This window comes from Panthera tigris, chromosome D3 (assembly GCF_018350195.1).
Source record: "Panthera tigris isolate Pti1 chromosome D3, P.tigris_Pti1_mat1.1, whole genome shotgun sequence".
NCBI lineage: Eukaryota > Metazoa > Chordata > Mammalia > Carnivora > Felidae > Panthera > Panthera tigris.
The window spans coordinates 49,668,745-49,682,837 of record NC_056671.1 but is presented as its reverse complement, the minus strand read 5'-3'; the positions used below and the strand labels follow the sequence as shown (position 1 = coordinate 49,682,837).

The 14,093-nt window shown below is 39.3% G+C and overlaps 1 long non-coding RNA gene across 1 annotated transcript; it reads left to right on the top strand.

Moving 5' to 3' along the window:
• The first annotated feature begins 333 nt into the window (after positions 1 to 333).
• On the top strand, positions 334 to 8,490 carry LOC122232822. Its single transcript, XR_006210236.1, has 4 exons — positions 334 to 387; positions 2,546 to 2,653; positions 7,055 to 7,280; positions 8,336 to 8,490. It is a non-coding gene; the product is annotated as an uncharacterized LOC122232822 (long non-coding RNA).
• The last annotated feature ends 5,603 nt before the right edge of the window (positions 8,491 to 14,093 follow it).

The window sequence follows — 14,093 nt, the reverse complement described above, 5'->3', positions numbered from 1 at the left end:
GGTTTTATGCCCCATGCTTTCAATGACCTCTGAAAGCATAGTATCAGACAATTGGTTGGAGAAAGAGTGAAGGTTGCAGCTCTATTATATAGTAATTTCATGTCAAAAAGGAATTAATTGTCTAGTCCCTTTGTGCTCTTGATAGTTGTGGTCAATGAATTGATCTGACACTGAAAATTAATGCCTGCCATATATTTTGTGTGAAATGATGATACTATGCTCACCAAGTTGTCAAGGCAGGCTGTTACCTTCACTGAGAAATCTATCTGAAGATTAGCTTTTACAATAAACTGAAAAGTCTGTCCATTGTATCAATCAACTATACTTTCTATTCAGCAATGAAGTTCTACGTACTCAGCCAGAAGATCAAAGTCGTCGTGAGCCCAGGTAAAGCCTAACTGAAGGTTTACATGTGGCACCTGGGGTACAGCCAAATTAGAACAACAGGGGGAATGAATGGACCATGCTATCTCTGCCATCAGTCAAACAGAAGAATCCTTTTAGGAATTTAGGAGGTGCACAATTCAAATTTTGCTCAAGGAACTAACATATGGTAGATGTACACATTAAAAGTTGAATCTCAGAAGGACTCAAGGTTTTGTTTTGTTTTAATAAGAGGGAGCTTTTCTGCAAAATGTAAAACACCATTCTTGAACAATGTTAGAGATCAATGAGGTAATATATGTAAAATGACATTGATTGTTCCGGGGGGGGGGGGGGGGGAACCCAACAAACTCATCTAAAGGCTAAGTACTCTGTATGTCAATTTTTACCTGATCTTATTGTTAATGAAGCAGATTAGCACCATTAAGCAAAGTCGACATTAGACGGCAAGTCCTTTATCTGAGAGATGCAAGGTGAGTTTTGGCTAGAATAGAGAAAGAATCTAAGACTCAATGTCATAAAGCAGAAAAGCATTCCATTGCATAGTCTGAAATATATTAACTATACTTTGTTTTTACTTTATTTTGTTTTTGTTGAAAAAACACACAGTCAGCTAAAATACACCCTCTTAGATAATGATAACTACTATGTAATACACACTTGATAATCAACATCTATATAAAATTCAAATCTTTAAATAGTAAGCTGTATATTTGCATCTTCTTTAACTCATGTTTACTAAGGACATACTTTATATATACGTGTGTACACACACACACACACACTCTCTCTCTCTCTCTCTCTCTCTCTCTCTCTCTCTCGGATAGCATAGTTTAAAAATGTACTTAAAATTTTTTAAAGACTTTGATTACTTTTTAAGAGGCATGATTTTCTCCTGTTTGCATTATTCATTTTAAAAATCTTTTATACAAGTTGCTGCTTCACTAATTACAGATTGGCAAGTGATCAAGAGAACTAATAAGGGCATGCAGATTTCCTTGAAAAATTCTGTTGTAATGTTAATAAAAGGGGCAAAGTTACAATGTCAATTGAAGAACTGTTTTCTTTTCCAGACACTTGTTCTTAATGATGAGTTATACTTGAGGAAGACAAATACTGTTCTTTCCTAAAGAATTCATTTTTCCCCCATGATGGCATTTTGAAGTCTATGATTTGTCAAAACTCTCAGCAGGAAATACAATGGCTAAGCATGGCTTAACATGTCATTTATTCAAGTAACATGGTCTCAGTTCTGTGGGTGACAGAAATTCTCAGTCTCTGGTTTACCCTTGGCCACCATTTTAGTCAATGATTATAATGCAAGAATGAAGTTTGTACTTTCAGAAGTGATTTATTCCGGTAAAGTTTAGAGTTACCTTGTTTTATCCTTAGGGGATAGAAATTCGATGTCATCCAGGAAGGACAAAATAGCAACCCCATTACCAATAACCACTACCCTAATTACTTTTCCATGTATGGAAAGCAGGCTAGACTCTAAAGAGTTCCCTTTGCATATATGGTGAAAGTTCCATATACATATGAAAGAAATATACATGTTTCCAAATATTTCCAAAGACCCCAGCCCAAGTTGCAACCCTTGGTGTTAAGAAAATGGTAGCTTTACAGAAATCAGGAATTAGGCCAGGTATTTGCAAGCGTATGCTGCAAGGTATATGCATTGGCAGCTGGATGGAATTCATATGAATGGAAATAAAGTCACCGGAGTTGAATTCCTGCCACTTTGAGAAAAAGCCACCAGGGAGGAGCTTTCCCCAACAATGTACTATTTGACACCAGTCCTCTGTCTTGATTTTATGGGATGTGTACATCACTTCTTTTCATTTTGTCCTCCTAACTTTTCTCTCTTAAATCATACCATCCCTTTCAGAAGTCTATGTGACCTTCAGTGATGATTTCAAAGACTTCAGTTTGAAACGTTAGCAGTATACCACTTTTCTCATGTGTTATGTCTTGGGTCTTCCTAAATATTAAAAACCTCAAGTCTTGTCAAAATATGCTTGGAAAATCTTTTGAATTGTTGGTGATGAACAGCACAAAACACTTGGTTTTGTATGTATAACCTGCAGATGTTTTCAAACTTTCTACGAGTCGGTGTTTCTCTGTGACCCTCATCTAATTATTTCATACTTTTTTCCCCCAGGATTTAAAGATTCCATCGTCTCCCACATGGCCTGAGGATCTTTGTAAATGGACAGAAAACCTTTAAAATCATTCACACAGTACTCTTCTTACGTCACACTAGTGCACGGTAACTGTGTAAAGCTTAATTACATTCACTGCTTGCAGTATCGAGTCACCTGCGTGGTATTTCAGAGGGAACTTCCTATACTACTGAAAATACTACTTTCTCTTCTGTCTCAATACTTGCCTTATGTATTTGTTATAGGCTTTGGAACGTGAAATAGTAAATGCTTCTTGTTTAAATTTTGAACAGTGTCTACATACAAAATAATACGGCCTTTCTCAACTTTGATTTGTCAAATTATAGGGGAATTAGCCCAGTTAAAACAGCAATTTGCTTTTTGTGGAATTAAAGGAAATCTCTCTGGGTCCAGGCATCATCTGCTGAATAAGCAAGTTAATACAGAGGAAAGAGCACAGAGGTTCGATTACCCGGATTCAATTAAATCCTGGCTCTGCCTTTGCCTAGCCAGACAACCTGAAGCTAAATTTATTACCCTGTCCTGAGGCTTGACTTCCACGTTTTAATAATGATAATAATATTATCAAATCCATAGAATTATTGGGAAGTTGAATGAGATACTGTATTAAAAAGATCAGTTATATGGAAAAGTAGCATACAAACACTGTTCTTCTTGTTTCTGAGGTTTTTAAAAATGTGCAGTTTGGAAAACAAAGCAATGTAATGAGTTTGAATAATTATATCCCAGATGTTGCTTCCTATAAGTTGTTCATATGGCCTTATCACAGAGCAATTTAGAAAGAGCCACTAAGGAATAGAGACGTACCTTCTTGTACATGTGTTTCCTTCTTGTACACGCCTAGCTCAAGGCCCAGGTAAACCTATATTTGGGTTTTATTTTCTAGGTTTCCAAGAAGGGACTTGGGTAGAGGTTATAGGGTGCAGGTTTTTTTTTTTATACATGTACAATCACCACCCGTGGTGTTAAATCTCCATTCTCTTCCACGTGGCTATGACACCTGAAGCTGTTTTCAGTGAAGCCACCGTTGGCTGACTCATGGCTTAACCTGGAAACCTGGCTCCAGGCCACCTTGGAGCACTGGATAAGTTGGTCATGTCTTTCCTTCACAGGCTCATCCTGACTTGCCTCTTAATTACTAGTATTTCCTCGCAGAGTCAGACTTCAGTCTTCTTTTCTCATTGCAGACATAAACACTTGGTGAGATCATCATCCCCCAAGCTTTCACTGGCACTTACACAACTATAACTTCCAAATCCTTGTCTCCAGAACACTGTCGTATGTTTCATTTATGTCCTGTATTTCACTGGCCAGTAGACACCTACAAATCAAACATAATGCTAAAATCAAAACATCATAGTCTCCCCCCACCCCCCACCAAAGAGAGAGAGAGAGAGAGAAAGCAAGCAAGCAAAGAAACTTGCCCTCTGTCCTATAATTTCTGTTTCACCCAATCGGGTAAGGCAGAAAACTTGGGGAAATCTTTGACTCCCTTATGTGCCTTTACTCTGTATTACCATCAGCCAGCACACCATGTATCACCCTTTGGGAAATGTGTCTTTAATCCATCCATTCCTTCCACCAGCAGTGTCCACGTTCTACTGTAGGTCCTCATCAGGCTCTTACCTGTTACATCTAACACCGTACCGAGCCCTTCTTCCTTCCATTGCCCTCCACACAGCCACCTAACCGGTCTATCTAAAGCAAAATCCAACTATGTCATTCCTTTCCTGCTTAAAAATGAAACACTAAATAAAAACTCTGTGACTCCTGCTTACCTGAGGAGTAAAAACTCTTTGCTTTCAGGTTATTCTCAGCATATCTGTCCAGATTCATGCCGCTTGGGTTTGACATATTTTCTTGCTGGTGTATGGCTTATGCTGTCTTTGCACTCACCCTTCAAGACTTTGCTCGAATGAATCTTTCTAACTCTCTAGCTAGACTGAATGCCTTACTCTGTGCTCTCTTAGCACTTTGACCGTGCCCCAGTAATGGTGATAATAACCATATTTTCTTAAGCAAAAATGGGAGCATGTAATCCTACAACTGTGATTATTAGTAGAATACGACAGAATATTTCCCAATATGTCCCAAGACATCTAGTAAGAATGATCACTGAAAAGATGACATTCTAGTGAAGAATGATCACTGTAAAGATGACATGTTTTATAATCAAATAAAGAGAAATGTAGTATTATTTTCCCCCCATTTCTGCCTCCTCCCCTAGACTGTAATCACCTCTGTAATCACAGTGACTAAGACTTATTTGGGTGTAATTTTTCCAGAGTTGATCACAGTGAGCACATCACAGATTATCAATAAAGGTTTGTTAAGAAATGATTGATGAGTACCTAAGTGAAAAAAATGAATGCATTGTCTCAGTTGCTTATGAAAGTATGCTAATTTCATGGCTTATGAAAGTCCTAAGTCTGTATGTGCCCTATATCATTTGACTTGGGAACAAAACTCATTTCATAAACTGTACCAGCGGCCAGGGACCATCAAACTTGCAACAATTTCTCCTTTCTCCTCAATCCTAGCTGATGGCTTTGCTTTTTATTCCCTTTGTAAAATGGAGAAGAAAATGTCCCTACTCTTCCATCAACATATCTACCAACCCACTTACCTTTGTGTGAGTAGCTCCACCCTTCTTCCTGTTGAAATGAACTTGGCACACACTATTTAGTCCTTACACTGGGACCTGAGTACCATCCGCTCTTGACTACTTGAGGACAACACTCCTGCAGGCATCCTCTCTCTCTCCTGTGCCATAAATTACTCTTTCTACTAGACAATTTCCTTTACCATATAAACATGCCAAAATACCTTATTACAAAAAAAAAAAAAACCCACTCCTTTCTCCATGTGCCTCTGAGGTAATACTCCATTTTAAATTCAGCATAACTCTTTCAGAGAATCTCTCATACTCATGGCCTCTACTTCTCTGCTTTTCGTCTTACTTACTCTATTGACATCATTTAAAAAAAAGTGACCTCTCTGTTTTTAAAACATTTTCTCTTCTTAGACTCTAGGCTACCATTCTCTCTTGAATCTCTTTCTTTCCTTCCCAAGATTCTTTACTGGTTCCACCTTATCTTCCAGATCCCAAATATTTGAATGTCTGAGGGCTCAAGCCTTCCTTTTTTTTTTTTTTTTAAATAAAGTCTATTTATTTATTTTGAGAGAGAGAGAAAGAGAGAGAGAGAGAATATCCCAAGCATGATCCAGGCTGTCAGTGTGGAGCCCAACACAAGGCTCAAACTTTCTAACTGTGAGATAATGACCTGAACCTCAAATAAGAGTTGGAAGCTTAACCGACTGACCCACCCAGGTCCCGCTTTTTTTTTGTTCACACCCCACATCCAGTAAGATGACTTCTCACCTTCCTCTCTGCTACTTTCCTAGTCCAAGCCAAGTGGACTTTTACAGTCCAAACCACGTTTACAGCAGTGCAGTGGCCTCCCAACTTGTCCCACTTCTTCCATCTTTGTCCTCCTTTGGTCTTTTCTCAGCCTAAAAACCTGAGTGATGCTTTAAAATATAACGACATCAGGGGCACCTGAGTGACTCAGTCAGTTGAGTGTCCAACTTCAGCTCAGGTCATGATCTCACAGTTAGTGAGTTCAAGCCCCACATCGGGCTTGTGGCTGTCAGAATAGAGCCCATCTCAGATCTTCTGTCTCTCTCTCTCTCATTGCCCCTCCCCTACTTGCATGCTCTCTCTCTCTCTTTCTCTCTCAAAAATAAACATTTCAAAATAAAATATAAAGAGATCATGTCATTCCTCTGTTTCAAAACCCTTAATGCCTCCTCATCTTACTCAGAGCAAGTCCCCAAATTCTTACCACGATGCCAAGACCTCCCAAGATCTTACTTCTCTACGCCTCTCATACTGTGATCACTGCTACTTCCCTCCCCTTATTCCCTCAGCTCTGACCACACTGGCCTCCATCCTGTGTCTGGAACATGCGAAGTATGCTGTGGTACCTTATTTCCTTGCCCCAAAGCTTTCCCCTTATATCCAAATTGCTTTTCCCTTCATGTTCAGCATGTCTCTGTTCAAGTATCAATTTATCAGACAAGTCATCTTCCACGAGTTCATGGAAGTAACACCCTTGATCATTCTCTACCTCCTTATCTTACTTCCTAATACTTATCACTTTGGAAATATTAAGTATTTAAGTACAATTTATAGCATTAGACTATGAGCCCCAGGGAGAACTAGGACCTGCTTTTATTTGTGGATAGTTTTTTTGGACCTAGATAAATACCTGGTATCTACTAAAAACAATAAACATTAATGTACACACAGAACTATGTCAGTGAGATTAAACATTTTTTTTAAAGAAAGAAATTCATCACAATTTCTGGCAAAACTACTCCAAATGACAGTGGTCTGTTAGTTCAATAATCTGCAGAGGGCAGCACATGGCATTTCACCTAACATTTTGTTCAGAAATAAACAATAGTAATTTAATTTTTATCAGAGGCTGTGGCTCCACAAGGACAACTAAACACTTGAAAAAGAAGAGGATTAACGTCAGTGAGACTGGAAAACCAAGAGGAACTTAATGATTAAATCAATATCACTGTTTGATCTTGGCCTCCGATCAGCACGTACCTGCCAGTTGACCCCATGGCAATCACGAGGACAGCATTTACTTTTGCTCTCACACCCATAAAGCATAGTCGTCGTCACACACGGACTGAGAGGTGGGTAGTTTATAGCCGAGAATCAGTTTGTTTGTTTGTTTTTAATTTGTTAATGTTTTATTTATTTTTGAGAGAGAGAGAGAGTGCAAGGGAGAGTCAGATAGAAAGGGGGACAGAGGATCCTAAGCAAGCTCTATGTGGGGCTTGAACTCACCAACTGACAGCTCATGACCTGAGCTGAAGTCAGACGCTTAACTGACTGAGCCGTCCAGGCGCCCCAAGGATTGGTTCTTACTGCAATTAGAGTGGAAGGAAGCTGACAGATTTAACTGGATCAGTGGTTTTCAACTATTTTCTCCCACAGAAAGATACCCTGCCAGGTAACAACATTTACCTGAGCTACATTCTCCTAACACTCACTTGACTTTGCTGCATTGGTGCCAGTCACTACCAGCATGCTCCTTCCCCAGAACCATTTCTCCCTTCCATTTATACACTCACAACATGTGGTTGGGAACAGTTTCTAGATGAAAACTGTCAATTTTCAGAGAAGAAATATGAGGCCCAGAGAGAATAAGTGACTCACCCAGGGTTACAATTAGAGAGGTCAGAGGTCAGAGACTAGGAGATCTCTGGGATCTCAATCTAGGGATTGAGAAAGGTATCTCACTGGCCTGGTGCTTATTTCTGTCATATTCGGAGACTCAATACACAAAGGGGCAATGACCAGACCATATGTAAACTCTGACCTACAACCAGCCCAGGAGGCCAACCTACTATCTATAATTGGGGGCCAAACATAACCATGTGATGATTGAATCAAAATGGGCCAGACACGGGGCACCTGGGTGGCTCAGTCAGTCGGACGTCCGACTTCGGCTCAGGTCATGATCTCGCAGTTCATGAATTCAAGCCCCACATCAGGCTCTGTGCTGACAGCTCAGATCCTGGAGCCTGCTTCAGATTCTGTCTCCCTCTCTCTCTCTCTCTCTGCCCCTCTGCTGCTTGTGCTCTGTCTCTCTTTCTCAAGGATAAATATACATTTAAAATTGTTTTTAAAAAAAAATGGGCCGGACATGATTAACAACTAATTTCTGCCCTTTCTTGCAACTTAGAACCAACAAGAGAAATTCAAAGATGCACCCCTAACTAATCCCAGAAGATGCCTCACTCCTATGTAGCCCACCTGCAGTGTTTCCATCCCGACAGCCTCTAATCAGTGTGTACCTGAGGCCATTCCTTCTTCCACTGGAAAGCTCTGCCCCCTCTCTTCGAGCTGCTGCCAAACACGAGTGATGGTGGCCGACCCCCTTTGCAAGGGAAAGTTCTGAATAAAGAACCTCTTCTTGTTCTCATTTGAGTGCGCTTCACTTATTTCCATAGTTCTCATGAGCGTTGAGATACGGCATGCAATGCCCATTGCTGTGGCCCTGTCCTTTGACCAGGCGCCACTAGAAAAGACACAAAGGCCCCTTGTGCCGAGCTGCTCCCAGCTTGTCGAGTCTGCACTGACATGGCAAGTCAACAATGGGTCTGTAAATTATAAAAAATAAATAAATTATTAGATAAAAGGAAAAAAAAAAACCCAATGGGTCTGGACTCTGCACTGAATTTCTCAGCTGTTCGTCCACAGTCTGGTACCCTGGTTTTGTTATTGGCTCTCACTTGTTTGGCACCCTTGGTGAAATAAAGCTTTAGCTTTAAACTTAAAAGGAACATAAAAACCAATTATAACAAACCTTTTGTGTAGTAAAATCTATGAGACTTGGACAAGACTGAGAAATTAAAAGTATGCTTTTATTTAATGTCACGTTTATAAAATATTACTATGTTAAAAATGATCAAATATTTTTAATAAAAACAGACTACGATAAATAATATTAAATAGCATCTTGAGGGATGTAGGTATGTGCAGAAGGTAAGAATTAACATCTTCCTTAATCCTAGCTTTATTGAAATATAAATAACATATAATATTCTGTAAGTTTAAGGTGTACACGGTGATGATTTGACATGTGCATATATGGCAAATGGTTATTACAGTAAGGTTTGTTAACACATTCACCACCACATAGTTACCATTTGTATGTGTGTGTAGTGAGAACTTTTAAGATTGACTGTCTCAGCAAGTCTCAAGTATAGAACAGAGTGTTGTTATCTATAGTCACTATGTAGGACATTACATCCCCAGAACTTACTCATCTAATATCTGGAAGTTTGTACCTTTTGACCAACTTCAATCATTCTCTCCCCCTCCCCCTGCAACCTGCAACCACCAATCTACTCTGTTTGGACAAGTTCAGCTCTTTAAGATTCCACATGTAAGTGAGATCTTACAGTATTTGTCTTTCTCTGTTTGACTTATTTCATTTAGCATAATATCCTCAAGTTTTATCCATGTTGTTGCAAATGGCAAGATTTCCTTCTTTTTTATGGCCGAACGAGATTCCATTATATATATAATGCCACATTTTCTTTACTCATTCACCTATCAATTAACATGTTGCTTGCATGTTTTGGCTGTTACAAATGAAGACCTGGGTGGCTCAGTAGGTTAAGTGTCCGACTCTTGGTTTCAGCTCAGGTCATAATCTCACAGTTTGTGGTTTTGAGCCTTTATGCTGGCAGCATGAAGCCTGCTTGGGATTCTCTCTCTCTCTCTCTCTCTCTCTCTCTCTCTGCCCCTCCCCTGCTCATGCTGTCTCTGTCTCTCTCAAAGTAAATAAACTTTAAGTAAAACAAAATAAAATAAAAAGACTAACGTGTCTTGAATTCCTACCAGATCCTGGGAAATGCGGCAGTGCTCTATGACACATTGTTAAATGGCTTTGTCTTTTCTATTTCCATAATTCCACAGTGTGTGAGGCATTTATTATTTTCAAGAAGCTTTACATTATGATTACTAGTATTCTTAGGGTTTTAATACTCTCTGCCAGAGCTGCTGGCAGAGGAATTTGATTCACTTGGCACATTTATTCCAGGCTGGTTCCGGCACTTTTTGGTTCTGCCCTGGTGTCTTGCAAGATACTTGCATATGGCACGCATTTGGAGATACTTGCTTTTCTACCTGGGAAAGAAACGGAAGTGGGGAGACAACTACAAAACAGCCAGCTGATACTGGTATTTTTATTTGATCTCACATTAAGCCCATGAGGTAGATCTTCTCATCTGTGTTTTAAAGATGTGACCGGCGCCTGGGTGTCTCCGTCGGTTACACACCCGACTGTTGGTTTCGGCTTTCAGGTCATTATCTCACAGTGTGTGCGATCGAGCCCCACCTGGGGCTCTTTGCTGACAGCACGGAGCCTGCTTGAGATGATCTCTCTCCCTCCTTCTCTGCCTCTCCCCTGCCTGCTCTTTCTCTCTTTCAACATAAGTAAATAAAAACTTAAAAAAAAAAAAAAAAAAAAAAAAGATGAGAAAAAGGAAGATTGGAAAGGTTCAGTAACTTGACCCAATCACACAGCTGGCAAGTGGTGGCTTCCAGATGCAAAAGTCAGCTCTGTCTAGCCCCACAGGCTACATCCTTTCCACTCTGCCACACTGTCCATCAAAGCATAAATACGCAGTTTGAAATCTGCAACACAATTTGATAAAATGATGCTAACACAGAAAATATTTACAGAATACAATTTCTTGAGGAAACTTGTGTTGAAGTGGAAGAATCCTAGGATCTTTGTTGCTAGAGCACTTATTCCAATCCCTGGCTGCAAAAGTAGGAATTCAGCACAACCTGCTTCCTTAGTTAATGAAGTATGTGCTGCCCTCTACTGGCATAGAGAAAACACTACAGCGCATGCTTTGTGTCGGCTCTGCATGGTTTCTAAAACCTTGATTATAAAGTTTTTGTTTTTCTGCCCAATATTAGAGATTTTCAGTGTGCCTGGGTTCTTTCTATTGCATTTTCTCCCACAATGAACTTATGAACTTCAGTTCCCTTCTTTGCTGATCTCACATGGCCATGCCATTCCTGTTAATGTGTTTAAGCTTTAGCAGAGGTGGCTAGAAAACTAGAGCTATCTCTGCATATACATAGGTCCAGGAGATTAAAAACTGGCATATATGCTGGGGTTAAGGATGTATTAGTCCCTGTTATTTATTCTTAATATTTCCCTAAATTATAGGTGACCGATATGTAAACTTTTGAATACAGTATTCTTTCCTGTGCTATAAAACAGACTATTGATTCTCAATAGGGCAACTTTAATATTCAGCCATTCATTTAATCACTCATTCATTAAACAAAAACTCATTAAAGACTATTTTGTGCCACCATGCTGGTGGTGGGTAGGGATAAGTGAGAAGGAGCTATCTTGGATTCAGTGGTGTAGATGGACATGTGAACAAATAATTGCAGTGCAGTTTAAATAATACTATGATATTTACAAAGTGCTAGGTGATCTCAGAACGAATGAATAATTTTTGCATGAGCGTGACGAGGAGGTTGTACAGAAGAGGGTATGCTCACGTTATAAGATGAGGAAGAGTTTACACGGCTGGAAAAAAAAAAAAGGCAGCTCTTTCCATTTGAGGAATTATCATGTGCCATGAGGTGAAGGTAGAGAAATATGGAAGGTGAAGTCAGAGCACCCAGTTCCGTATGTTGATCATGACGAGTACTCAGGGTGTGGCTGAAGTCTGGAACATAACGGAGGACAGAGCTACAAAGGGGCTGACTTAGCAGGAGAGCTCTGGACCAGGCACTGTGTATATTACATACACAGAGGGAAGGAGGGTGGGAAGCTATGGAGGGGTGCTATTTTAAATTCATAACACTTGTGCTAATTCTATCTCGTTCAATATAAAGTGAAAAATCTGACTACACTAAGGGGAAATTGGTCAACATAAATACCAATTTTGCTCTAGAAAATCCATGCCCTATGTGATATTTTCTGAAATCTTACTGATGTCCAAATTAAATAGATAACTACTGAATTCCACTTAACACTGTATTATGTCACCATATAGTTATAAAATTAAAGTGGATTTGAGAGCAAGATATTTGCAAGTGTCTCTTGGATAAGATAAATAATCCACCATTACCTCCCTTTCAGAAAACGTAAAGCTCTCCATTGTATTTTGTTGGTTTGAAACAAGTTTCTGGCTACACTTTATCTACTTTATACCAGTTTGATTGTTAGTTTCGATAGCATTAATTTCTGCCCTAATCTTTATTAATTCTTGTCTTCTGCTGGTTTTGGGTTTTATTTGCTGTTCTTTTTCCAGCTCTTTAAGGCATAAGGTTAGGTTGTGTATCTGAGATCTTTCTTCCTTCTTTAGGAAGGCCTGGATTTCTATATATTTTCCTCTTATGACCACCTTTCTTGCATCCCAGAGGTTTTGAGGTTTTGGGTTGTGGTGTTATCGTTTTCATTGGCTTCCATGAACTTTTTAATTTCATCTTTAACTTCTTGGTTATCCCATTCATTCTTTATTAGGATGTTCTTTAGTCTCCCAAGTATTTGTTACCTTTACAAATTTTTTCTTGTGGTTGATTTTGAGTTTCATAGTGTTGTGTTCCGAAAATACGCACAGTATGATCTAGATAATCTTGTACTTGTTGAGGGCTGATTTATTTCCAAGTATGTGGTCTATTCTGGAGAACATTCCATGTGCACTGGGGAAGAATGTATATTTCACTGCTTTAGGATGAAATGTTCTGAATATATCTGCTAAGTCCATCTGATCCAGTGTGTCATTCAAAGCCATTGTTTCCTTGTTGATTTTTTGATTAGATGGTCTGTCCATTGCTGTGAGTGGGGTGTTGATGTCCCCTACTATTATGGTATTACTATCAATGAGTTTCTTTACATTTGTGATTAATTGATTTATATATTTGGGTGCTCTCACATTTGGCACATAAATGTTTACAATCGTTAGGTCTTCTTGGTGGATAGACCCCTTGATTATGATATAATGCCCTTCTGCATCTCTTGATACAGGCTTTATTTTAAAGTCTAGATTGTCTGATATAAGTATGGCTACTCCAGCTTTCTTTTATTGACCATTAGCATGACAGATGGTTCTCCATCCCCTTATTTTCAATCGGAAGGTGTCTTTAGGTCTAAAGTGGGTCTCTTGTAAACAGCATATAGACGGATCTTGTTTTCTTATCCATTCTGTTACCCTATGTCTTTTGATTGGAGCATTTAAGTCCATTGACGTTTAGAGTAAGTACTGAAAGATATGAATTTATCGCCATTATGTTGCTTGTAGAGTTGGAGTTTTCTGGTGGTGTTCTCTGGTCTTTTCTAGTCTTTGTTGCTTTTGGTGTTTGTTTGTTTGTTTGTTTGTTTGTTTCATCTTTTCTCCCCTCAGAGAGTCCCCCGTAAAATTTCTTGCAGGACTGGTTTAGTGGTCACAAACTCCTTTAATTTTTGTTTGTCTTGGAAGCTTTTTCTCTCTCCTTCTGTTTTGAATGACATCCTTGCTGGATAAAGAATTCTTGGCTGCATATTTTTCTGATTCAGCACATTGAATACATCCTGCCACTCCTTTCTGGCCTGCAGTTTCTGTGGACAGGTCTGCTGGAAACCTGAGTTGTCTTCCCTTGTAGGTTAAGGACTTTTTTTCCCTTGCTGCTTTCATGAGTCTCTCCTTGCCTGAGTATTTTGTGAATTTGACTATGATATGCCTTGTTGATGGTTGGTTTTTGTTAAATCTAATGGGAGTCCTCTGTGCTTCCTGGATTTTGATGTCTGTGTCTTTCCCCAGGTTAGGACAATTTTCTGCTATGATTTGCTCACATAACCCTTCTACCCCTATTTCTCTCTCTTCCTCTTCTGGGACCCCTATGATTCTGATGTTGTTCCTTTTTAATGAGTCACTGATTTCTCTAATTCTTAAATCGTGCTCTTTTGCCTCATTTTCCCT